Source organism: Puma concolor, chromosome D1 (genome assembly GCF_028749965.1).
Source record: "Puma concolor isolate L17-30 chromosome D1, mPumCon1.1.hap2, whole genome shotgun sequence".
NCBI lineage: Eukaryota > Metazoa > Chordata > Mammalia > Carnivora > Felidae > Puma > Puma concolor.
This window is the reverse complement of record NC_141676.1, coordinates 102,404,178-102,429,094: the sequence shown is the minus strand read 5'-3', so window position 1 is coordinate 102,429,094 and position 24,917 is coordinate 102,404,178. Positions and strand designations below refer to the sequence as shown.

The window sequence follows — 24,917 nt, the reverse complement described above, 5'->3', positions numbered from 1 at the left end:
GTGAGCGTCTCCCAGGTCCCAGCACTGTGCCTGGCGTCCAGGATTGAGATGGGAGCGTTAGCTGCTTGAGCTCCATGGATGAAAACCACAGTCACGACTTCCTCCTACTGTGCACAGGCCCCATGCTTGTCACTCACAAACCCGGTTGGGGCGACGGAGATAACATAAGTGATGAAATTATAACAGCATGTGGCTGAACCAGTGTTGGAATCAACAGGACCCTCTGGGAGTTTGGAGCTCACAGCTCATGTGCTTAGAGATCAGGAGAAGGAGAGACAGAGCAGAAAGGGCTTCATCGACCCCACGCACTTGCGCTGAACTTGACGGGAGGGGAGGAGTTCTCCTGACAGACTGGGAGGGAGAACTGAGGACAAGGCGTTCCCAGCAGAGGGACTTGTGTGAACAAAGACAGAAGTGAGCAAGGCAGCCGAAGTGGGGAAAGGGGAGGATTCCAGCTTGGTCAGAGCAGGGGGGACGAGATGGGACCTTCTTGTGAGGTAGACAAACAAAGAGGGGGCTAGGCAGTGGGCGTCCAAGAGCATCCTCTACATGGGGGCAGATTAGTGTTAGTAACGCTTCAAAAGGGATTTGCAAGGGAATTATTTATGGTGGTAACAAGCAAGCACTCATTTAGCGCATATCCCACATTATACAAACACGGCACTGAGCTCTGCAAGTGAAGGCCCTAATGCCACTCTAAATTAAATTCATCAGTGTCTTAATTAAGATCTATATTTAGTTCTTAATTAAAGGGGAGAGAAAAATCCACGATGTTGCATGGCAGAGATTTGAAATGGAGATAAATCATCTTTCTGCCAGCGTGTTGGGCACATGCCCACCCACTCTCAAGACTCAGCCCCCCTGCCAGGACAGGTAATCTTTTAACCCTCCCCTCCTTCTTCCCTTCCTTCTTTCTTTCCTGCCTCCCTTTTGCGTTCATTTCTTCTTTAATTTATTCTACATCTACTTGTTGAGTCCCTATGTGCCAGGAACCGAGATTTGATTCTAGGGCACAGTGGGAAATAACTCAGAGACAGTCCCTGCCCTCAAGGAGTATAGACTCCAGAGAAGGACCCCAATGCATACACACATGTGTCAGCTTTGGGACCCTCTGGATCTCCCCTGCTCTCCAGGTGCTTCCAGTGGGAAGAATCCTGGTGTCCAGACATTCTGGATGATGCCATGGCAGATGCCTTCATCCTATCAGCCAGAGAGAGCCTTGAAGAGTAGCCGTTTGGGTCCTCCAGTTTCCCTGCCCCCACCATGCTGAGCAAGCTCTCATGTGAGTCGAGGGCAGACCCTCAGGACCCCTGTTCCACTCCCCCATTCTCTCTAGTAAAGGATGTAGGCTGGTTGTCAAGAGGATGAGGAAGGGGTCTGTGAGCTTCCCTTCAACCTTAAGATTCTAAGATTCTCTGACACCCACTGGGCCACTGGCCCCTGAGAGTGGCTTCACTGAACAGGGTTTATGAAGGAAGACCACAGAACACAGAACATCACGGTCACAAAGACCTCTGCTGCCAGGCAGTCTGAGTTCGCCAGGAGGTCAAGTGACTTGGTTACGTCAACAGAACTGGCAAAGGGCAAGAGTAAAATACACATCTGTCTGGGGCCAAGGACTGTATCCTACAGGACACAAACATGGGCATGACAGAGTTCCTGCCCTCAGCACCGCTGATGGGGGAGAAGGGGAGACAGTGCAAATTAGAAGGGGGAGTCTTGAAGTTGGCAGCCTAGAGATACAGATTATCGGTGAAATCTAACCCTGCTGTGCATCCTGTCCTCCAGAAAATGGTTTTCTCCAGGCCCTTCCGGCGCTCCGTGCCAAGCAGTGATGCAGTGGGTGGGGAAGGAGGGCCACCCAGATAGTGGTGACGACACAATGCCACTGCACCACCTCAGAGGCTGCCCTCGCTCAGGAAGTGACTGGAAGCGTCAGGCAAGATGCGTTTGGGCTGAGTGTTCAAGATGTCAGAGTCTGTTAGGGAAACGGGGCAGAAGGGTATCCGGGTAAGGGAAATAGATTGTGCAAAGGTACAGCATCAAGAAAATGGGGCGAGTTAAGAAAATCTGAGCACTTTTTGGGGCGCCTGGGTGGCTCGGTCGGTTAGGCGGCCATCTTTGGCTCAGGTCATGATCTCACGGTCCGTGAGTTCGAGACCCATGACGTGCTCTGTGCTGACAGCTCAGAACCTGGAGCCTGTTTCAGATTCTGTGTCTCCCTCTCTCTCTGACCCTCCCCCGTTCATGCTCTGTCTCTCTCTCAAAAATAAATAAACGTTAAAAAAATTTTTTTTAAAAAAATCTGAGCACTTTTTATGTGGCGGGTGGACACCTGGCAGGTGGGGCGGGAAAGGTTGGCTGGGGCCGGCCTGGGAAGGCCTTGAAGGCCGGCATTTCCCTCCGACACTCAGCCGGAAGAATGTTCAGTGCTGCGCTCCCCGAAGAGAACGTGGCGGTCGTTGCACGAGTCCGGCCAGAGTCCCCGCGGAAAGAGCCCGGTAGCGCCCTGCACCTCCGAGCAGAAAATCCACGGATAAGCACCCCGCTTCACAGCACGCCTCAGGGTGGGCAGGGGTCGCGGTTGGCGTTGGAGCTCGTGACCTGCTGCCCGAGAGGTGGCGCTGAAGCCCGGAGCCCCGGCGGGCGCAACGGGTCTGGGAAGCGGCAGGGGCGAGTGCCGAGCCGGCCGGGAAAGTCGGGAAAGTTAACTTGGCACAATCCGCGCATCAAAGCGGTGCAGCTGCGACTCGCGGAGCCCGCACAGCTTTCTTCTCGCCGCTCTCTTCTCCCCGATTAATCAGCGGCTACAGCGCGGCGCTTTGATCCCCGAAATCAAACCCTTCGTCTGCTGGGTGACTTGATGTTATGCTAATCCGAGCTGATTGAGCTGAGATAATTACACTTCATCCAGGTTTCCTGGGAGTTCCGAATAAATATTGATGCACATCTGTCCCCCGCTCAGGTGTAGCAAGGAGCTTTGCTCTGGCAACAGTTTCGGCCGGCCCGGGAAGTGCGCGCGCACCGCCGCCAGCCACCAGCCTTCGCCCGCCTTCGCCACTGCGCCCAGAGGCTGCGATCCCCCGCGGGATGCCCGGAACCTAGCTGCGCTGGGCCTTTGAGGCGCCCTGGGAGGTGGAGAAGACCTGGAGCCATGGGATTCCGGGGCTGGGTTTGAGTTTCAGTGCCTTGCTATGGGCTGTGTGGTCTTGGACAAGTCGCTTAACCTCCTGAGCCCCAGAGCCTACAAATTTTTCCAGAGTGCGGCAGAGATTAAAGGAGATGCGTGAAAAGAGGCTGAACTGGGCGGAGTCGCACTTGGCCTTGCGGCGCCCCCGCCCCAACCCCACCCCACCCTACCCTAAGAGCTGGGTCTGGGTCTGGGGGAAGGGTCTGGGAGGCCAAGCCTGTTAGCCAATGCATCGAGTGTTGCGCCAACACTCGAGCGGAGCTGCGTCCTCCAGCCGGTATAGAAATGAATAATAAAGCAAGCAAGCGTTTCGGTGGCGCCGCTCTTCCCCGCGGACTAATTAGGTCGTGTTTGTAAAGCACTTCGAAGACAAAACGCGCCCCAAGTGTTAATTATCATTAGCCCCGTCCCAACACGCTTCCCCGAACACACAGCGCGGGAAGCCTAGAGCATCCCCCTTGCCAGCCTGCTCGGCAGCGGCCGGGAGGGACTCGGAGACCCCAAGCGCGGGGAAGACCGCCAGTCCTTACGCCCCACCCGCCCCCACACTCCACCCCACCCCTCCTGGTTCTCGATCCCTTTCCCAGGCCCCCAAGAGGCGAGGACAGAGACGGGGGAAGGAAAAAGAGCGGGGTACAAGGCACAACTAACTGCAGATATATCCATCCCAGGAAGGCATCGCTGAGGGAGAAGCCTTATGTTTTGGACGCATAGGAGTCTGCCCAGGAAATGGGACAAGGTGGCCTCCTAGTACTGAAGCTGCAGAGACCTAAGCAATTTGTCATCCCAAATCTTGCAGGATTTGTCCCTGGCTGCCTCCAGAGCGACGCCCCCCTTGACCAGAGATCCTGCTGCCCAATCTCCACCTCCTATAAGGTCAGGCCAGGGCTTCGGAGGTCAGGGAAGCCCAAACTGAACTCAAGGGGGTTCTGGATACACCAAGCAGAAATTCTGGCAGAACCCACTCTTGGAATCCGAGTTAGACTGCCCCAGGAAGTCCTAAAACCCAACCAGTCCTTCCTCCCTTTATGGAATGATGATTATAAGGACCAGACCAGTGAAGGGTCTCCATATCACACAGCCAGCTGGGAGCAGAGCCAAACTCCAGTCTCCAAACTTCTCTAGGGCTCAGTTTCTTCTACATTGTTCCCCTTAAAATAACCACCAAAATACTTGGAAAAATAATAATGATGTGCAGAGTTCACTATCATTTTCAAAATGCTGAAACACACATTGTTTTTTTAGTAGGTCCTGAGGAGCCACAGGGGCATCAAGGGATTTGGTCTAGATCACACCCTAACTGGTTAGTGGCCATGCTGAGGAAGGAGCCCATGGGTGCCCTCCCCAGATCCTGGGCAGTTACCTTCCAGCACACCTTCTTAGAGAAACTAGAATCATTTCTTCAAACGCATCCAATTCTGGGGGGCCTGGCTGGCTCAGTCGGGAGAGCATGTGACCCTCAATCTCAGGGTTTTGAGTTTGAGCCCTACATTGGGTGTAGAGATTCCTTAAAAATAAAATCTTTAAAAAAAATGCATGCAATTCTTGCCTTCACTGTTTCTTATGCTGCTTTCCTAAAACTGAGCATTTTTCTATCAATAAGCATTTTTGTCAGAGATGTTTCCTGTTAACTTCAGAAGCTGGTGGGTGGATCTGAGCCTCTAGACCTCTTCCACAAAAGCCTGAAAAGACAAGCCTCTTGTATGGGTGGGGGTGGGAGTGGCAGATAGAGGGCAATCCCTACCCTCTTGGAAAGAAGACTCTAATTTCCACGAAGCACCGATTGGACTACACCTCTCCCTTCCTCCTCCATCATTCCTATCTGTGGTTGGCGACATTGGTTGTCGTCAACTGTGGTTGACGACATTGGTTGAATTCTGTGCAGGGGTGAAACAGACGCAAGCAGCCTGAGGCCTGGGAAAAGGAAGGAGGAGCAAGGAGAGTTCATGCCCTTTCCTGACACCAGGGCCCTCCAACATTCATGTGCATGGGGAGGGAATGACCTGAGGAGGCCCTTACAGGGCAGATTCCCCACTCCAACCTGACCGTCTGATGTAGAAGTCTAGGTGAGAGCCCCTAGAATCTTCTTTAAACACCCCACAGACTCCCCACCCCCTAAGCCACTCTCAGAACGCCTACCCCCCAGGAGCTGAGCATTGCACCAAGACCCCCAGAGGTCAGTCATGTGCAAGTCCAAGAGCAAGGCAGACACTCAGACAGAAAACAATGAGGCCCAGGAAAGGAGAGCCATCCGGGGCAGGCCTGGTTGGGGGCTGGGAAAGCTTTGGTGCCATCTACAGGAGTGTCTTGGGTTTCAGAAGCAGGGTGCAGAGGGGCTAGGGAGAGGCTAGGGATGGCCTGAGGGCAGAACGAACACAGGCTTCCCCTGAGGACCTCTGCTGGATGGAGCAGACCTGGTTTGCCAGAGCCCCAAGTCCTGCCACTTGTCACTAGGTCAGTGGGTGGGAGGTATGCTGCCATCTGGGAGCTTTGGGGGGCTGCCTTATCTGAGGCCCATCAGAAGTGTTTTAATTTCTTTTAAAATCACAACAAAACAAATGAGCTTCCAGAGAAAGAATTTTAACATATAATATCAATTTATTTGTCTTTATATCAACGTGGTCACAAAATAGAGTTATTTACTTATTTTTAATGGTGGAAGAGATCCACAGAAGGGAAAGTGCCTAGGGGTCACAAGTCATAAGGCAGTCTGGGGCAGGATGATGAGGAGGGTGAAGGAAGAGTGACTTCCCCGGAGCCTCGGATGCTTCCCGCAGGGGAGATATGACTTCCCCTGTCCGCCAGATTCCTACAGTCGGCCTGGCCCCTCACTGGCAGTGCCCAGGGCCCAGTGGAAAGAGGTGGCCTTTGACACAGCCCTAAAGCTGCCGGGTGATTATGGCTGACACTGGGGCAATGCTCCCTAAAGAGACCTCAGCCCTGCTGGGGGCCCTGCTGGGGATTAGCTGGCTGGGCTCAAAACGGGAAGGGGGAGGGAAGAGGAACCGGATTCAGGAGTGGGAGGGCCCAGCCTCAGGCACCTTTGGAGAGAAATAAATGAATGTAAATGAGGTCCAAGCGAGCACATTTATTTTATAGTCAACATTTGGGCACTTTTTGATCCCGAGCTGGGCATTCGTCCTTCTTGTCCAGAAGCAGAGAGGGAGGAAGATGAGAAGAAAGAGAAGAAGTGCCCCTCTGCCCAAGGCTTGCTCTGCTCTGCCTCTTGCCCCAACTACCTACCTCCCATCCTAATAGCCGGCAGGGTCCCAAACTTTGTGTATGGTGAGCAAGTGGCCCCACCTGGCGTCAGAGGCCAGGTTCACTAATCCAGAAATTAAAGCGCCCAGAGAAAACAGGCTAATCAAATTATACATTCCTGAGAACCATTTATAAGCCAGGTACATTCTTTAATCTTAATTAGAAATCTGAGCAGCTCCCACCGTCTCTGTAATCAACATTTAGACAGCGCTGACCCCCATAGTGCTAACCTTGAGAGCCATACACGAGTGCGTGAGAAGAGAGCTGGGGGCTGCCTCCCCACTGGGAAAGGGGTGTTCGTGGGGCTGCAGGCAAGGTTGAATCACTAGGCTACCCCCTCAGCCCCCACATCCTGCCCTCCCCATGGACACGCAGACACAGAGCCTCAATCTATCCAATCCGCCCTCCAACCACCCCCACCGCTAGCCAGGACCAGGTTTAGAACTTTTTTATCTCTCACCTGTCAGTTATAACACCTTTCTAGCTGGCCCATTCTCTGTGCTACAAGCCTGTGATCTTTCCACAAAGCACATCTGACCATATGCTGATTCCTATAGAATGCTCTTGGTTTCCTTACAGCCTTTAAGATGCAACTCAACACACTTCTCCCCCATTCACAGTGTCTTAGTGGTCCAGCCCCTGCTACCTCTCTATCCCAATCCCCTGAGATATGAAAGGTTCAGAGGATGCTACCTCAAAACATGCCACTCTGGCAGAAGGATTGTTTTAGACTGAAAGCAATTTATTTTATTATTTTTTTAATGTTTGTTTTTGAGAGAGACACACAGAGCATGATCAGGGGAGGGGTAGAGAGAGAGGGAGACACAGAATCTGAAGCAGGCTCCAGGCTCTGAGCTGTCAGCACAGAGGCTGACAAAGGGCTTGAACTCACTCATGAACTGTGAGATCATGATCTGAGCCGAAGTCGGATGCTTAACCGACTGAGCCACCCAGATGCTCGTGGACTAAAGGCAATTTTTAAAAAGCAAACACAGGGCAAACTTTTTGGTCTCCTCTATACTAGGAAGGGCAGGATGACTGTTAATCAATGATGACAACGCTAGACTCTTTTCAGCACAGGAAGGCACCAGAGAAATCTACATAAGAAATCTTGCTAAAACCACCTTATATTCCATTAGTTTCCCCCACATTATTTACCTTCCCACAGCCTGCCACCAGTAACAGCCTAAACCCCTGTTTTTTTGTCTTGTCACTTCTCTACAAATTTATTGTTCTTTGTTAAGATGCTATATAAGCCCAAGTTCTAACTACCCATTTGAGTTATTCATCACTGAGTTCTCTCGTGTAATGCAAAACACATGTGTTAATAAACTCTGTTTTTCTTTTTTTTTTAATGTTTATTTATTTTTGAGAGAAAGAGAGAGGGAGGGAGGGACAGAGAGAGAAGGAGACAGAGAATCCCAAGCAGACTCCATACTGTCAGCACAGAGCCCAATGTAGGACCTGAACTAACGAACCACGAGATCATGACCTGAGATGAAACCAAGCGCCCCAGTTTTTCTCTTGTTAGTCTGTCTCCTTTTGTCATTCTAATTTTCAGGGCCTCAGGAAATGAACCCAAGATGGAAAGAGGAAAAGAGATTTTTCTCCTCCCCTACAAGACTGAACTACTAACCTGCATACAGCAGGCACTTTGATCTTCTGAGCTTTTTCACATGTGTACCCAGCCAGGAATGTTTCCCTCTGGCTTTAACAACCTAGTCAGCTCCTATTTAAACTTCAAAACCTTATAAAGAAAACATGTATCCACACAAAGGCTTGTATAGGAAGGTTCACAGCAGCACAATTCATAATAGCCCCAAACTGGAAATAGTCCAAATGGGTCAGGGAGATCTGTGTCTGGACCAAACAGCCTGGAAAATCCAGACCCCTAAAATACAATTATCCTAAGGAAAGAGGGTGTCCCGGTGAGTGACCAGGGCCCAAGTCAAGGACCCAAAAGTGCACAGGAGAGGGCTGGTCTGGGCCAACCATGCGTGTGGTTCCTCCAGACCCAGAGATCCTTGGGCAGTGTTTATACTTTTGGTAACAATGGCTGACTGTGTGGGTGCTGAAGGTTTGAAGACCAAGTTTGGAGCCCCACTGTGGTCTGGCAGGGGCCTTAGGATTGGAGGACAAGAGCCTGTGGGCCCTTCTCATCAGCTATGAGAAGCCACAGTCAGTCACAGTAGCGCTGGGCCCTCAGCTGCAGCTCTCTCCGTGCCTGGCATTTGGAGGGGCACCACCCTTTCCAAAACAAGGAAGCCCCCAGGGTTACTGAAAAATTCAAGGAGCTTGGGGGAACTTCAAGAGATCTCAGACTAATTGCTAATCAGGAAGGTGCGCACTTGGGCAACCAGACCTTAAATTGTGGGTGTGCGTTGTGCCCCAAGTATGCAGCAGTTCATACCAGTTGTGATTATATAGATCCTACACCTGTGTTTCCTCCTTTATCTGTCTGGAGACTAAAGGACTGTCTGTCACTTAACTCTACATCCTTAGCATGGTTCCTGGCACAGAGTTAAGTGCCAGCCTCAAAGCCAGGAGTCCTGATCTGTGGCTGCTGCTCTGATACCAGCCCACGGCATGGCATCAGACGAGTACCCAGAGCTTAAGTTTATTCTGTTCCGTGTCAACCATACCAAGAAGGGAGTGGGGACAGAATGCTTGTGACGGAGCTGGCACTTTTTTGGGAGGGAGGGAACTGAAAATAAAGCCTACTTTGAGGCAGGATACCCTAAGGAGTATGTCCAATGAGCCTAGGGTTCATCCATTCACTTACTCAATCCACCTCTGGACTGGTATTCTGAGGCACAGTGCTAAGGAACAGGGACAGAGCTATGACTATGGCAGCCTGTTGGTGAGAATCTCCCAGCCTGGAACACGATATGATATCATGGAGGGGCCAAAAGTGCTATTGGAACTGCATCTGTTAGCACATTTTGGGCTGCAAGTCACAAAAAAAACTTATTCAAGATAACTTAAATAATAAGGAAAGGGTATTATTTTCTGCAGCATAAAGTCGAGGGCTAAGGCAGGATCCAGAACTGGCTCACACAAGGGCTCAATGGTGCGACTATGCACCTGGCTTCCCTCTGCCCTGCCTGTCCTCTGTGCTCTCCCTGGTCTTGGTCTCATCTTTAGTCTGGTGACAGGACCAGGCAGTTCAGGGCACTCCTTCCAGATCTGAGAGTGTGCAGCACACAAGAAATGGGAGACTTTTCTCTTCTGTGGCTTTCTTCTAGAAGCAAGAAGACTTTCCAGAAGCTCCTTCATCTACTTCTTTTTGTGTGTCTTATTGGTCCAAATGTGGGGTACATTCCCAATGTACCTGAACCAGTCACTAACAAAAGGACTAGGTTTATTTAAGACCAATCGTACTGGGTACCTGGATGGCTCAGTCAGTTAAGTGTCTAACTCTTGGTTTCGGCTCAGGACATGATCTCGCAGCTTCGTGGGTTTGAGCCCTGCATCGGGCTCTGAGCTGGCAGTGGAGAGCCTTCTTGGGATTCTCTCTCTCTCTCTGCCCCTCCCCCACTCATGCTGTCTCTATCTCCCTCAAAATGAATGAACTGAACAACAACAACAAAAAAAAAAAAAAAAAAAAAACAAAACAGACTCATCCCTGAGGCCTGAGACTCACAGGGAGTCAGCTTCCCCTAAAGCCACTGGGGAGAGTGGTGAGTGCCCAAACAAAATGAGAATCTGTCCGTGAATTTTCATGGGTAAACTACCAACAAAGTCCACAATATGCTGCCCGAGGAAAGAGTGGACACCCTGGAAAGCTTTCTAGAGGAGGTGACCTACGAGTGGGGTCTTTAACAATGGGCAGGAGTTATCAATGGGAGAAGAGGCAGGAGGTTATTCCAGACACTGGAATACGCTACGCAAAAGCGTAGCAAGATATGGAAAAGACAAGGAGATGCCCGGCTGGACTGGAGTGCCACAAGACATGCAGGACATGACAGATTCAAACCCGCCGCCGTAAGGAACTTGAGCTTCACCATGGGAACCAGATGCAAATTTACCAGGCAATGTGAGTTCACCCCAGTCTAGCAGGGAGTGAGCTGGAGTGCATCCCTGTCAAACTAACCCTTTGTCTCCACCCCCCAATGACCACGTCTAGGAGCTGTCCTTGGTCCTTATCCTCTCTGACTTCTGAGTGGCGTTTCTCACTTTGGAAGGACCTCTTTCTGCTTAAGTTCAATTCTGGGTGCCCCCTCCCTTGCTCCATGCAAAGCACGTCCAGTCCTCAATTTCACTGGGACTACTGTCTGCTTTCTGAGGCTCCCATCCTTCTGGGCATTTCCCGCTTGCTGCTTCCTGCCTCTTCTTTCTGCCCTCGAGGAGCATGTGGAAGTGTCCTCATTGGCTGTATCTCCAGTCCTGCTCTCTCACCACACCTTTTCTCCTGGCGTCCTTGTTCTTCTGTCCCCAGACAACCCCTCCTCTTTCCTTCCCAGCTCCTCACTTCTCAGCATGCCGTCCACACCTCCCCCGCAATGGAATTTGAAACCCTCGGGTTCCTCAGGTTCCTCGTGACACCTTACTCTCCCCACTAAATCTGTAGCCATGTTTCCAGATCCCTACAATTCTGGGATTTGTAATGCCTTGACATAAACTTTGTGCGCACCCCCCACCCCTACATCTGTCTGAGAAAGTTCAAAGTCTTCAGCTTGGCATCCGAGGCATCCAGAGTCTGCCTCCATCCTCTCCTACTGGCTTGTTGTCTAGTGCTCTTTCTCTGGGCCACTTTGCCCATGCCACCTTCTGCCCCCATGGTGCTCTGTCCCCCAGTCCAGCTTGTCCCTCCTCTGCTGCCTGGCTCAAATAGCAGTCCCCTCCACAGGGACAGAAAATTGCCAGGAAGGCTGGGTTGGCGAGCAAAGCTTGGATCTACATCCACAGTTGGGCTCTTCATACTTTTGCTTGGAACTGGACTTTGCACTCAGACCTGCAGGTCCTTTCCCCCCAGGGCAGCCTCCACCCCGACAAGCACAAGAGGAATGCAGGCGCCTTGCAGACAGGGCAGCCCTGGGGGGAGAGACAGGAAGGTTGCCCAGGCCACTCTGGTGCGGGCCCCTCTTCCCATCCCATCAACTCACGTAGAGACAGGAAGGGACTGCAAGCACAGAGTAAGAACAGAAGCAACTCTTGTGACTGCCGCCAGGGAGCTGCGGCTCCATATAGGGGGACACAGCAAGATGTGGAGGGAGGGAGAAACAATTCCTCCCGTGTGGCCATATGCTCGTTCCAGGGCAGTGAGCCAGAGCTGCAAGACTCGCAGAATTCATGGTTCCGCGTCCACAAACAGCTCCCCTGTGAGAGGCAGCACCGTCGCCTACATGCAAGCTTGGCCACCCCGTGCCACCTGGGTGAAGATTCCAGCCATGACTCAGATCCTTCCCTTCATTCTAGCACTCCTCTCCAGTTTCCAGAAGAAGGTGGTTAGGACCAGAGATTCCAGAGCTGACTCATCCCAATATCCAGTCCCACATCGGCAGCCAGGACCCCAGGGGTTTGGCCGCACATGGGGGTACCTGCCATTTCAGCCAGCTGTGCTAACCCTGCCAGGAGTTGACAGGGGAGCTGGGGTTCGTTCTTTCCAGCTCTCAGTGAGCAACAATAAGTAGTACACGGCAGTGTGGCAGTGAGGGGGGCAGAAATGAGATCGCTATTGCCAGTATCTTGTCTCTCCCCATTAGAACCTGGTCAAAGACACCCACTAATCTGGAGATCCCAGCCAGCAGATGGGCTGCCCCTCTGCGGCCCCAGGATCATGCAGATCGCAAAGATGAGAGTGGAAAAGGGAGGCAGTTCAGGACCAGAATGAAAGGCTGAGGGAGCAGGTCCAGTAGGCTGGAATCTCACTCCTCAGAACTCTTCCAGACCCCTAAGGGGACTCTGAATTGCCCCCATTGACCAGGCGCTCGGGTCCCTCTGGTAGAAAGCACTCAAGCCAGCAGCCTGCCAGGGGCCTCTGTGTCCTTGGGAGAGGGGACACAGTGCAAGGCTGGCTTCCTTAGGACAAGTTCAGGCATCCTCCTCAGTCCTTCTGGTTCACATCCCTGGTCCCGGGCATCATAGTCTGGCCCTGGGATCCTGCCAGTATCATTTTTTTGTTGGTGTCTGTTGATGGGCTTTACACCTACCCACCACCCCTCAATGCTGGGCCACAACAAGAGAAGACTGATATGGCGTGTAGTGCATAAGATATGTGCCTCACCTAGGGACCAAGTTAAACACAGGTGCTTTGGTGGTGTTTCTTGGTTTACTGAGGCCTCCCAGCACTGTGCTGCTTTTCTCTACAGCACTTTTTATTCTCTTACCCCAAGCGATTCTCCCCTTTTGGGGAGGCATGTATTATCCGCTCTGTTTGACATTGCAGGAAACGAAGACTCCAAGAGGTGAAGTAACTTCTCCCAGTTAATGGCCAGGCTAAGAGGAGAGTGTGAGCGGCCTGACTCCCACGCCCACACCTTACTTCATCTTCTCTCACGAATATTCTAATGGGGGGGAAAGCTGTGGAAGCTAACACCCAGTCTGGGAGGATGTTTTTCCAGGGGTATCTCACTCCAAGCCCAACCCAACACCCCAATTCCAACTCAAGGACCTGCCCGACAAAATCCTTCCACCAAAAATCCATCCTGGTCAGGGGACACAAATCTGGATCTGGCAGATCCCATGCTTTTCCTTCCTCACCCACGGAAGCAGTCACTGTGGCTTCTCTAAGCCCTCCCCAGCCTCAAGGAAACTGCTTAAATGTCACCTCCTCTGAGAAGTCCTCCTTGCCTTCTAGCACCCTCCTTTCTGCTCCTATGGCCCTCAGTATATGCTCTCAGTATAGTATAATTTTTTTCTCCAAGTATTTGTTTATAGGTCAGCCTCATCTACCAGACTGAGCTCATCAGATAGGATACTGCCTTGGTCATCTTGTTGTCGCCTTCAAGACAGGCCATAAATTGCCCCAAAGCAGGCGCAGGCTGGAGGACAGGGAGACCCTCTTCAAGTCCTGGCCCTGGAAATTCCCTGGAGAGGTCAGAATCTGGAAGGTTCCCAGCAGGGAGGATGAGCAGGCCTCCAGCCATGCCCTATAGCCCTTCTCCATAACTAACTATCCTATCTGAAACTAGAAATTCCCAAGCTGAGCCTGTTGGATCTCAGTGCTAAAGGAAAACATGTGGAGGAAAGACACCACTCCAAGGCCAGCCAGAGGGACATCTTCCCTCACAGATCAGGCAACTGGACAGTTCAAGATGAGGGTAGAGGGCTCTGATGGGCAGCATATGGTGATAAGGTGCATGATCAGAGGTCCACAGAGAATCAGCTTTTACCCGTATGTCTGTCCAAAGGGATCAGGGACCAAGCCCTCCAGTAAGGTCAAGGGCAGGCTCTGTTTCCAGGTGTGGGTAGGCACTTGACTACTGGCAGAGTGAGCTGTGCATAAAAGATGCTTGATCCATGCATGGTTAATGAATGAATGGGGAATCAATGAAGCCCCCACCCTCACCTGAGAGCCAGGCCAGGAGCCTCTGTGGGGTCGCAGCACCCAGGCACAGGAGATCCAACCCTGGGACCGCACAGGGTATGCCTCCTGCCTGTGCTGAGAACAAGAACACTGCGGCTTATTGGGAAATCAATAAGGAGGCGGGCCCTGTCTGGGCAGGCGGACACGCTGTATACAGGCCTTCTGCAAACACAATCATCTCCTCAGTTATTAATGGGCCCGCTCGCTGCCTCTTCATTAGTGCTCAAATATCAACAGAAAACCGTTTACTTACCATGGGCTCCTGCTCGCGCCGAGCAAATTTGGACAGGGCTAGTCAAACAGGGAGCTTGTTGTTGGGCTAATGACAGAGCCCAGTGTAAAGTTTAGCAGCAGCCGAAGCAGGCAGAGAGGGCACCAGCCTGCACCTGCCCCCCAGGGGTGGACAAGTGAGAGCCGAGTGGGGGAAGGGAGCCGTGTCCGGGAAAAGGGGCTGCCCTGAGCCCAGGCCACACAGCCATGGTCCTACACGTGAACCTGCTCACACATGAGCCTCCCACACTGCCAGATGTTCACCCTCATCCTAGGAGCGAGGTGTGGCAGAAACCGTAAGGCGGGGTGACATAGTGGCTGAGGACTTGTGCTGCACAGCTAGCCAGGGCACAGCTTTGAACCCCAGCACTGCCTAACAACATGGCTAGGTGCCAATTATTTGGCATAAGCCTCGGTTTCCTCCTCTGTAAAATAGGAAATGTAAGAGTGCTTACCGCAGAGAGATGCTGTGAAGATTAAATGAGACGATGCACAACACGTTGCAGATGAGAAAGCCGAGGCTAGGATGGGTCCTAGGCTGTGTGCTTAGGAAGCCGTACAGCCAGAATGGACCCCGAGCTTCCAACTTCAGGTTCAAGGCGTTGCCCCTCGGTGCCTCCCCAGGGCTCTCTGCTGCCCCTGCACACCCACAAGCCCAGCCTGCTCCGAGACTGGCATCCTGCCTCAGGTGGCCCAGGCTGCTGCAGAGGCTCAGCACAGACCAGCCCAAGCTGGCCTGGCCCTCTGCCACTGTTCCTATGCTCTCTGCATCTCTGGTGGAATGCACACTGAGAGAGGGATCTGCGGAGCTCGAGTTTTCCATCCTCACCCAGCCCTGGCCTCTCAGAAAGTGTTGTCTCTTCCCGGGGTCTCCCCAGAACAATCCATTCAGGCCCTATTAGGGAGGAGCTTTGTGAGCTTCCTTGGTGACCTGAGTTCAAGTCCCTCTGCCCAGGGACCCAGGCTTGGGGAAGGTACCCCACCTGTCACTGGCTCTCCCGGGGTCTGGATAGTCATCTGGTTACTGACTTCTCTTGCGGGCATCAGAGGCTCTCAAGCTGAGCCCAGGAGTTATGAGAAAGGACCAACCTCTGGTGTCCACAAAATCAGAGGGACCGCAGGGAGTGAGCAGAGAATAGAAGATACATTTATTGCACCTGCACCTTTCACTTTCCTGCCAGACCTCCCACTATGGGCCCTAGGGATGCCAAGCTATAAGCCTGTGAGAAGTTTGGGTCTACTGCAGGGGTGCAAAGCAAACACACCAAAGGGGTCAGGCTAGGAGGCCCATGCAGAAGGGCCCCAGGAGCAGGGACAAAGCATCAGAGACTTGGTTCTGTCTGGAGAGTCAAAGACAACTGCATAGAGCAGGAATACTCAAGCGCAGGCTACAAGGATGAGAATGAGTTTCCATCAAGGAAGAAAGGAAGGGCCTTCTGGGCCATGATAACAACATGTGCAGACAGGAGGTGTGAGGCTGGGGAGGTAAAATGTGACCAGTTCTTGGGGCACCTGGGTGGCTCGGGTTAGCAACTGACTCTTGATTTCAGCTCAGGTTACGATCTCACAGTTCATGAAATGGAGCCCTGCTTTGGGCTCCACACTGCGCAGGGTCTGCTTGGGATTCTCTCTCTCCCTCTCTCTATCCCTCCCCTGCTTGTACTCTCCCCCTCTCTCTCTCAAAATAAATAGATTTTTAAAAACATGACCAGTTCGGGGCGTGTGGCTTGGTCAGTTAAGCGTCTGACTTCGGCTCAGGTCATTATCTCACGGTCCGTGAGTTCGAGTCCCACGTCGGGCTCTGTGCTGACAGCTCAGAGCCTGGAGCCTGTTTCAGATTCTGTGTCTCCCTCTCTCTCTGAACCTCCCCTATTCATGCTCTGTCTCTGTCTCAAAAATAAATAAACGTTAAAAAAAAAAAATTAAAAAAAAAAAACATGACCAGTTCTTGACGACCCTTGTGTCCCACAACATGGCACTTAGGTGGTAATCTGTGGGTGTGGAAAGCTAACAGCATTCACTCAGGCTCTACTGGAATGCTTCCAGGGACAAGGAACTCACTCCCTTGAATGCCAATTTGTTCTGTGTCACACTGTCTTTGCACTGAAACAATGCCTCTAAGGCCCACATCAGCCCTGGGGCAACACAAGGAAACAAGTCATTCATCACTCATTCTACAGAGCATTTACTGCGTGCCTACTGCGTACACAGAAGTGAACATGAAAGCTGACCCCTGCTCCTGGGGAACTGCATTGTGGAAGGATGGAAGGGCACCATCATGTAAACAAACACAGCAAAGTAAGTTAATGCCATAAAGGAAAGGAGCGTGTGCTGCAATGGACGATACCTGCAGAGGACCCAAAGGAGCTATTTTGGCTGAACTGGTCACAAAAGGTCTATCTCAAGAAGAGAAATTTGAACTTGAGAGGAAAGCAAGGGAGACAAGGACCCCCAGGCTTGGGGCTTGGCAGCAGGGCGTGCGGTGGGGCCCCTCACCAAGATGGGAAGACTGTGGGTAGGGGAGGGTTGAGTCAAGGGGGCAGGTCAGCTGCCAGCCACCCCTGAAACCGACCACGCCATAGCCTGCCATAAACTGCACAGCCACACACACGCCCGGGCACCGACAGGGGCTTATCTGCACCCACGCACGTACACGCTCTCATGCACACCCGCTCGCCTCTTTCCTCGGCGTGCACACTCACACACAGACCCAACTGTGCGCCTTTCTGTCCGTGGCAATGAGTGCACTTGAGGGGACACGCCATGCTCACAGACGCCAAATGGTTCGGACGCACAGGACACGGACGTGCACTTTGCTTTCTCCCGTGTCCTCACACACACCCCTTGGTCCTGGCTGCGTCACTCGTTCATCTGCTTTTGTAACCTCTGCTAATGTGTATGTCCACCCCAGGGTGACTGCACTGGTTTCTCCCCCAGAGGGAAAGAAATTCTGACTCCTGAGTCATTTGAGTCTGTGGCACTGAAAGGCCTCCCGACCAGAAGGAACAAGAAAATGTCACTGGCTGATGGGAACAATTTGAATGCGAAATGCCACCTTCCAGTGATTGCACCTTTTGCTGCAGCTGCCAGCAAAAAGACACTTAGCTCTTTCCCAGGGGCCAGACTCTGATCAAACAGTTTTGCACTTCCTTCCGCGTCCTCCTTCCCCCAGAACGGTGTGTCTCAGACCCATGTGGGGGTCCTCACAGGGCCAGTGCAGCCCTTCTTCTGGCAAAAGGCAGAAGGGTCCTGGGCAAGCACCCCGAGATGGCTCTTCACGGGGTCTCCGTCACTCCTCCAGCTTCCGATGCAGGCAAGCAGCTCCTGCTCCATCCGCTCTAAACTGGGCCATGGGGCGAGGGGCCTTCCAATGCCTCCCCTGACGCTACACTCCCCTCTGCATGGGAAGCCCCTCTTGGCTTGTCTCTCCTCTCTGGAGAGCACATAGCGGGGAGGGGCATGCCCACTTTGCGCACCGCTGTGTCCTCAGAATCCAGCACAGGCCTGGCACGCAGTAGGTACTCCGTGATACTTACAAAACAGGTGAAGAACAACAGAATGAAAGGAGAAAGGAACCAAGCAAAGAGGAACATCTCTTCTACTTCCCAGGCGACTCTGGTCCACAGAGCCCACAGTTCACGGGAGGGTCTGGGCACCACACACCCGCCAGCCCTGCCTCTCCCACCCTACAGACACAGTCCAGCCCCAAGGGTTCCTCCTCACCCTCCTTGTTCTGGAGCCCTCCCCCCAGAACGCCCCTCTTCACCCTCGGAAATCCTGTCTCTCCTTCCATCCCCATTTGGAAGATGCCTGCCAAGGTGGGCAAAATTCTAAAATCACTCCCAAGTTCCCCTCCGCAGATAATTCGAACACTAAGCGAGGTATTGTTGTCAGGAATCTCACAGATACATTTAAAGTCCCAAATCACTGTCCTTAAGACACAGAGATTATTCAGGTGGCCTGACCTAATCGCCGTGCCCTTTCAAAAGAGAGCTTCTCCCGCTGGTCACAGAAGGGATGCCAGAGAGAGCAGAAGCATGACAATGCAACACGCTACTGCTGGCCTGAAGGTGGAGGGGGACCCCGCATATAGCACGTGAGAGCAGCCTGGGGGTGCTGAAAGTGACCACCAGCCAGCAGCCGGCAAGAAAACGGGGCCTCGGCCCACCGCTGCCAACAACCTGAATGAGCTCAGAAGCGGATTTTTCCGAGAAATCCAGACGAGAACACAGCCTGGCCAATACCTTGAGGTCACACTTATGGAGCCTCTGAGCCACACCAGACTTCTGGCCTACGGGACCGGGAAGTCAGAAATCGGTGTTGTAGGCGTTCTTGTTGGGTTTTTACCCACCCCCCCCATGATTTTCTTTTTTTAATTTTTAATGGTGGTTAAACCCACATAACATGAAATTTACCATCTTAACTGTGTTTAATGTACAGGTCAGTGGTGTCAAATACATGTGTGTTGCTGTGTTACCAATCTCCAGAACAGGTTTTATCTTGCAAAACAGCTCTGTACCTATGGAACCCTACTTCCCCACCCCCGCTCCCCACAGTCCCAGGCAGCCACCATTACTCCCTGTGTCTGTCAGTTCGCAGGTGTCGCTCTAAATGACCCTGTTTGCGTGATGTGCTGTGTCTCAAGAAGATCGGTCCTTCCCTCAGAAGCCTTTGCCGATCCCCTCTGCTGGTGCTTATGATGTGCTCCTCCAGGCTCCCCAGTGACGTCTCCTGAAGCCCAGGCCCCCGCCAGGGCAGCATTAACGCTCCTATCCAGGTGGACGAGCAGAACTTGGGAGTCCCGTGAGAGTGGAGACAAGAGGGTATCTACCATTAGGTTCCCCATGGTGCCTGCTATCATGATAGCTAATAAAAATGACAGTTACTGGGGTGCCTGGGTGGCTCAATCAATTAAACGTGGGACTTCAGCTCAGGTCATGATCTCACAGTTTGTGGGTTCGAGCCTGCATCGGGCTCTGTGCTGACAGCTTGGAGCCTGGAGACTGCTTCAGATTCTGTGTCTCCGTCTCTCTCTGCCCCTCTCCTGCTCCCACTGTCTCTGTCTCTCAAAAATAAACATTAAAAAAAAATTTTAATGACAGGTACCATTTATCCTTTTGTTAAGCATCTATTGTGTACTGTAATAAGCCCCTGCATATGCCTCACCAAAAAAGAATATAAAACAAAAACACCACAGTGGTAGTATTTATAATGAAAATAACGATCGCTATAATTTACAGCATGCCAGGAACCATGCTAAGTCTCTTACATGTATTTTCTCATTTAAACCTCACTGCCTTCTGAGGTCAAGATTATTTTATTAGCCCATTTCAAAGATGATGAGATAGACTCAGATCAAAAGTAATAACTTGCTCCAGGTGATACAGCTAATAAATGGCATAGCCCCAAGGCTCATTTCCGCAGAATCGTGTGTTGGCACCACGCGCTCAGGCTTTGTGGATGGGTCTTGTGGAGTTTGATCAGAGACCCTCAAGGCCGCAAGGGACACTGGCGTGCATCTTTGGAGATTGGGCAGGACTTGGTGAGAGTGGCAGGAGAGCGCTATGGGGCAAAATCAGGGTAAGATGCTGAAGCTGGGCCCAGCAGTGTCAGACCAGGTAGGGGAAAGATGGAAGCAACCTGAGGGGAGGGTCATCCAAGCCCAGGCTGCTTCTTCAGTCAGAGTAATTCTGCATTTAATGTTTTATATGTTAGAGTTCCAAATACGCTTCCAAAACAGAATTCCACTGCTGAAAACGTAGTCTGAAAACCACTAAGCTCTTCCACGCCTTTTCGTATAAAGATGGTATACTTACTATAAAAGCTCAGAGAGGTGAAGTCACTTGCCTAAGCTCACACAGCCTTTTTGTGGTCACCCAGGACTAGATCACAGGTCCTCTCTCAGATCTCCTTTGGGTCACTGGGAGGATTCAACAGTGGACAACCAAGACTCTTAAAGTCCACGTGCTTCTCTTGTTGGGCTTACAGCTGTCCTTCACCAAAAAGACTGATGGGCACATAAAGACCCCACACAAAGAATGAGCACTGGGCTGGGAGTCAGCACATGGTGTGCCAGTCCCAACTGTGTCCCTACCCATTTGACCCAAGCAGCTCACTTTTCTTACTTGGGCCTCAGTTTCTCCCTCTATAAAATGCGGGTGTAGACTGGGTATCCCTATATTTTTTTCCAGCATCGATGTTACAGGCGTTTGTGGTTCTACAGTGATGGGAAGTCTGGCAAGGAAGAAAGTCAGCCTGACAACAGTGACTCAGCACTCCTTCCAGCTCTCTCCACTGGCACCCCGCCCCCACAAAAGAGACGATGAGAAGCATTAAAATACAAAGCAGCTTCAGACGGGGGAGTGAAGGGAAGGTGCAGAAACCCAGGCACGAGGTGTCAGCACCAGAGGAAGTAATTTAATAAGGGCCTGCTTGGAAATTATATCACCCCAAATAATATAATAAACCCTAATTTACTCACATTTATCTCCCAGAGTTTTTTTGGGGAAGCATAATCTTGCCTGCTCCACAGTGATGGATTAGCGCAATGGAAACTCCACTGGGAAATAAAAAAAAATACATCTTGTAGTTTTTGACGCATTATTATTCAGTGTTATCTCGTATGCCTCATTCCAGGCCCATTACTCATGTTCACTTTTTCCCTTCTGTTATTTTTTCCCCTCCCCTTCTTAAAAATCAGGGCCAGAGGCGGGGCCGCCAGCACACGGCATCGCTCTGCCATTCACCTGAGAATAGCCCAGGGTTAGGGTTTCCTGGGTCAGGCAGGGGGTGGTAGGAGAGAGAGGTGGCCCATCAGGAAGACTCTCCAGGGGATGATGGGCCTTGCTGGTGGTCTGTGGTGAGGGGCTGCCTTCTCTCTGCCCCTTCCTCCTGAAATCAAAATCGTGCCTGCTGTCCTGCAGGAGCCCCCCTGGCCCCTAAGTCAGAAGGCTTGCTAGAGCTCCTCCCTCTCCGGAGGACCCCAGGGCTGGCCTCAAAATGGTTATGTCTGAGCTCACTAAGGGACTTGGGATAGGGAGCTATCTTGAGCAGGAGAGTGGAGTTTATTGGAAGGATATAAGGCTATCTCTTGGAGCCAGAGGGTAGGAAGTACAACCAGCCAGGTCTTTACCCTGGAGAGTAAAGAACCACGGGTGATTTCTGTGATTCTCTTTGGCTTCTCTCTCTCTCTCTCTCTCCCCCTCCCTCTTTCCCTCACCTCCCCTGCCCTGCTTCGTCTGCCTCTATGAATCTGTTTCTAGTGTCTCTCCCCAGACACAGGCTTTCTTTGTATATGATGTATATGTTTGCATTTAATTCAAACTGGGCCACCCAGGTTCCTGGTCATCCATCACCTCCCATGTCCAGCATCTGCCTGACCATGTCTCAACCCTCCATTTCCAGGACAGAGCCCCGGAGAGGCCAGGAATCTGCAGGCCCAGACTGCTCTAGGAGGTGACTGCTATTACTTCGCCTTTTTTTGTTTTTTTTTAAGTTTATTTATTTTGAGAGAGAGAGAGAGAGAGAGAGAGAGAGAGGAGGGAGAGAGATGCGAGCAGGGGTGGGGCACAGACAGACAGAGAGAGAATCCCAACCAGGCTCCACAGTGTCAGCATAGACCCCAATGTGGGGCTCAAACTCCCAAACTGTGAGATCATAACTTGAGCCAAAACCAAGAGTCTGACGCTTAACCGACTGAGCCACCCAGGTGCCCCTATTACTTCACCTTCTAAGGCTCAATTGGATTATCTATAAAATGGGGGTGGTGAGAGGAGGAAATGAGTGATGGGAGGAAAGTACCTTGTAAAAGATATCGTGCTGTGCAGTCAGCCCCCCTCAGATGCTCCCCATCTGCACCGCAAGGCCCTTCCCTCTCCTGCCCTTTGAAAAGAAGCAGACAGCCTTCTCTGGCCCTAAGCAAGGCCAGGCTACGGAGGGGAGCAGCAGGAACTACCTGTGTGGCAGCAGTCTGCAAAGCTGCTCTCCTCAGAAGGGAGGAGAGGGGAAGGCCCACAGCACCCTGGGAGATGCCATGCATAATTGCTAATAAGCAGGCGTGACTGAGTCTTAACAATAATTAAAGTTACCAACTGAGAACTTGTCCATTTCGGGGTCTAATGGTTTTTCAGCACATTAAACATTGAAGGGGTAATCACCTCACATGCACTGGTGCCCATGCCGCGGCCCTATGTCATGCCTGCTGACAGCAGGAAACTGCAGGCAGAGCCCCAAGTGGAACCTGGGGGGTCTCTTCTACTACCGTGGGGTTCCAGACGCAAAACCCCAGCAGACCTGGTCGCTGCCTGCAGGGGCTGGCCTCAGCCTGGGTGGGCTATCTCCTTGGAGTCCTGCTTTGTATCTCCACTGGCTAAGGTGCCCCAGGTCAAAAAGAAATCAAGCTCCCAGGTCAGGAGAGCCCCTCCAAAGCCCCTTGTCACCTCTCCTGCCCTGGCATTACTCCGCTGCCCCTCACCACTACCTGCCTGGTGGAGTTCCCCGCTCACGGAATAGGAACAGGTCCTGGACGGTTATGGTAAACAGAATCCTCTGTAATTCTGTGCATCTGTTAGGCCCTTCTTACGTTTCCTCTTATTTCATATAATCAGTGGGGCCCATTTTGTTATTCCCATTTTGAAGCGGAGGAAATGTTGGCTCAGAGAAGCTGATGAATTTGCCCAGGACCACACAGCTCTGAGAAGAGGTGCCAATGTTCAGACCCGAGTCTACTTTCTCCAGTGCCTGTGATCTTTAGACAAACCCTCCCAAATGCATTGGCCAAACTCCCATTGGCCTGAGTCTCCACGTGCCCCTACAAGTTCTGGGCAACGGGGACAGGCTGCTGGGACTGCTGACTTCATCAGAGGGGCAGTAAAGTGGCTCTTGACCTGGAATTGGGAGAACTGGACTCAAGTCCCTCGGGCAAGTTGTTTGACCCAGCTCATGCCTCGGTTTTCTCATCTGAAAAATGGAAAGAATATTTTCTACCTAGCAGGATTTTTAGGAGCGATCCAAAGACATTGTATGCAGGGTGACTGGGTGGCTCAGTTGGTTAAGTGTCCGACTTCGGCTCAGGTCATGATCTCGTGGTCTGTGAGTTTGAGCCCCGTGTCAGGCTCTGTGCCAACAGCTCAGAGCCTGGAGCCTGCTTCAGATTCTGTGTCTCCCTCTCTCTCTGCCCCTCCCCCTCTCACGCTCTGTCTCTGTCCCTCAAAAACGAATAAACGTTAAAATTAAAAACAGAACAAAACAAAGAGATAGTATGCAAGACTTATCATTATTGGGCCATCATCATTCTTGGCCCTCAATACCGCCCTGTGATGACCAGCCGACAGTATGTGTGCGGACAACCATGCAAGTAGGCCCTTTACACGTTTCCGTGCACACTAGTGATACGTAGGCACGTGTACCTCCCTCTCTCTCCTGGCGTCTCTTTGCATGCGTGTGTCTCTGTGTAATTCTCCTCATTTACAGATTTGTCGGGAATGGGGAATTCACTGCCCAAGGTTTCCATCCCACCCTGACTCCAACACAGCTTCTGGAAGAGGCAAAATTACGGTGCCGTCTTTAGGGAGCCCTCCCCACCGGCTCCTGACCCTCCTGTGCTGTGTTTCAGGTGCCACAGGGCCCCTTCCTTTGGCACGCCCCTAGCCCACTCTCCCCAGGCAGTGGCCTTGTTCCAGACCTCACAATTTCCCCTCCAAGATGTACCTGACCTGTGCTATGTCTCCTCTCAGATAATATATTTGTATTTTATAGGGTCTTTCAAGCTTTCTCTCGAAGGTACTACGTCTTTGGGAGGATAGGGACAAAATGCCCCACAGCCCCTCAGGAACACATTTATTAATCCCCTCTGCTTCAACACATCTACCTGCAAACCCAGACCAACACGGTGGTCTGTGAGCTGAGGTTTATTGGAACCCCAAAAGACATAGCTTAGAAATAACAGTGCCCAGCCCATGGGTCCCTGGCCATGGTCTACATTCCATCACTTCATCTTAGTCTTGCAGCCCCAGCCCCAGCCCCAGGGCCCTAAACAAGGTGCTGATGTTTTTCTTGGTGGCCACAGCCCCTTTGTGCATAACCAGTGCCCTCTCAGCAAAGAGGGCCCATTACCACGGAGCCTTCTCAGACAGCGGGTCGCCATGGGACAGGCAACATGTGTCTTTCCTCAGGGAAGAACGACTCACACTAAAATGAGATGTGATCACGTGCTCAAACACAGGGCAGACCTCCCCTCCTTTCTTCTGGAGGATAGCTCAGCTACACCAACGCCCTGGAAACCAATCTCTCAGCTCTGTACAGGAGCAATGCCACCTCCTCGGTGAAGCTTTTCTGGCACGTGTCCCATGGTCTGGGGAAACTAATCAATAGCGTCCCCGAAGATTCCCACAGTGCACCGCGCACACCTCCCTCCCAGCACTAACCCTCCACGCTGTAGTACATTAACCTGTGTGCTCGCTCACTCCTCTGCCTCCCCCTCTGAACCGCCAGGCCCTCGAGGGTGGGTCTGTGCCTCATTCCCGGGCAGGTCCATGCTGCCAGGCGCACAAACAGCGAACGCGTGTGTCCAGTCCCACAGTGTTCATTCTTTGTGTACAACAGCCCATCTCTCCCCACCTCCAAGTGCCCCACTCAGCTTGCAGTGGTGAGCAAGCTTTTCACCCCGTG

The 24,917-nt window shown here is 52.0% G+C and overlaps 1 protein-coding gene across 1 annotated transcript in view; it reads right to left on the bottom strand.

Annotated features, from left to right (window-relative positions):
- The window catches only part of BUD13 (BUD13 spliceosome associated protein), a 274,914-nt gene that overhangs the window by 100,014 nt on the left and 149,983 nt on the right, over positions 1 to 24,917 (bottom strand). The window contains exon 11 of the transcript XR_015241331.1: positions 20,731 to 20,808. The gene's annotated coding sequence lies outside the window, so the exon portion shown is untranslated. The remainder of the gene's footprint in view (positions 1 to 20,730; positions 20,809 to 24,917) is intronic.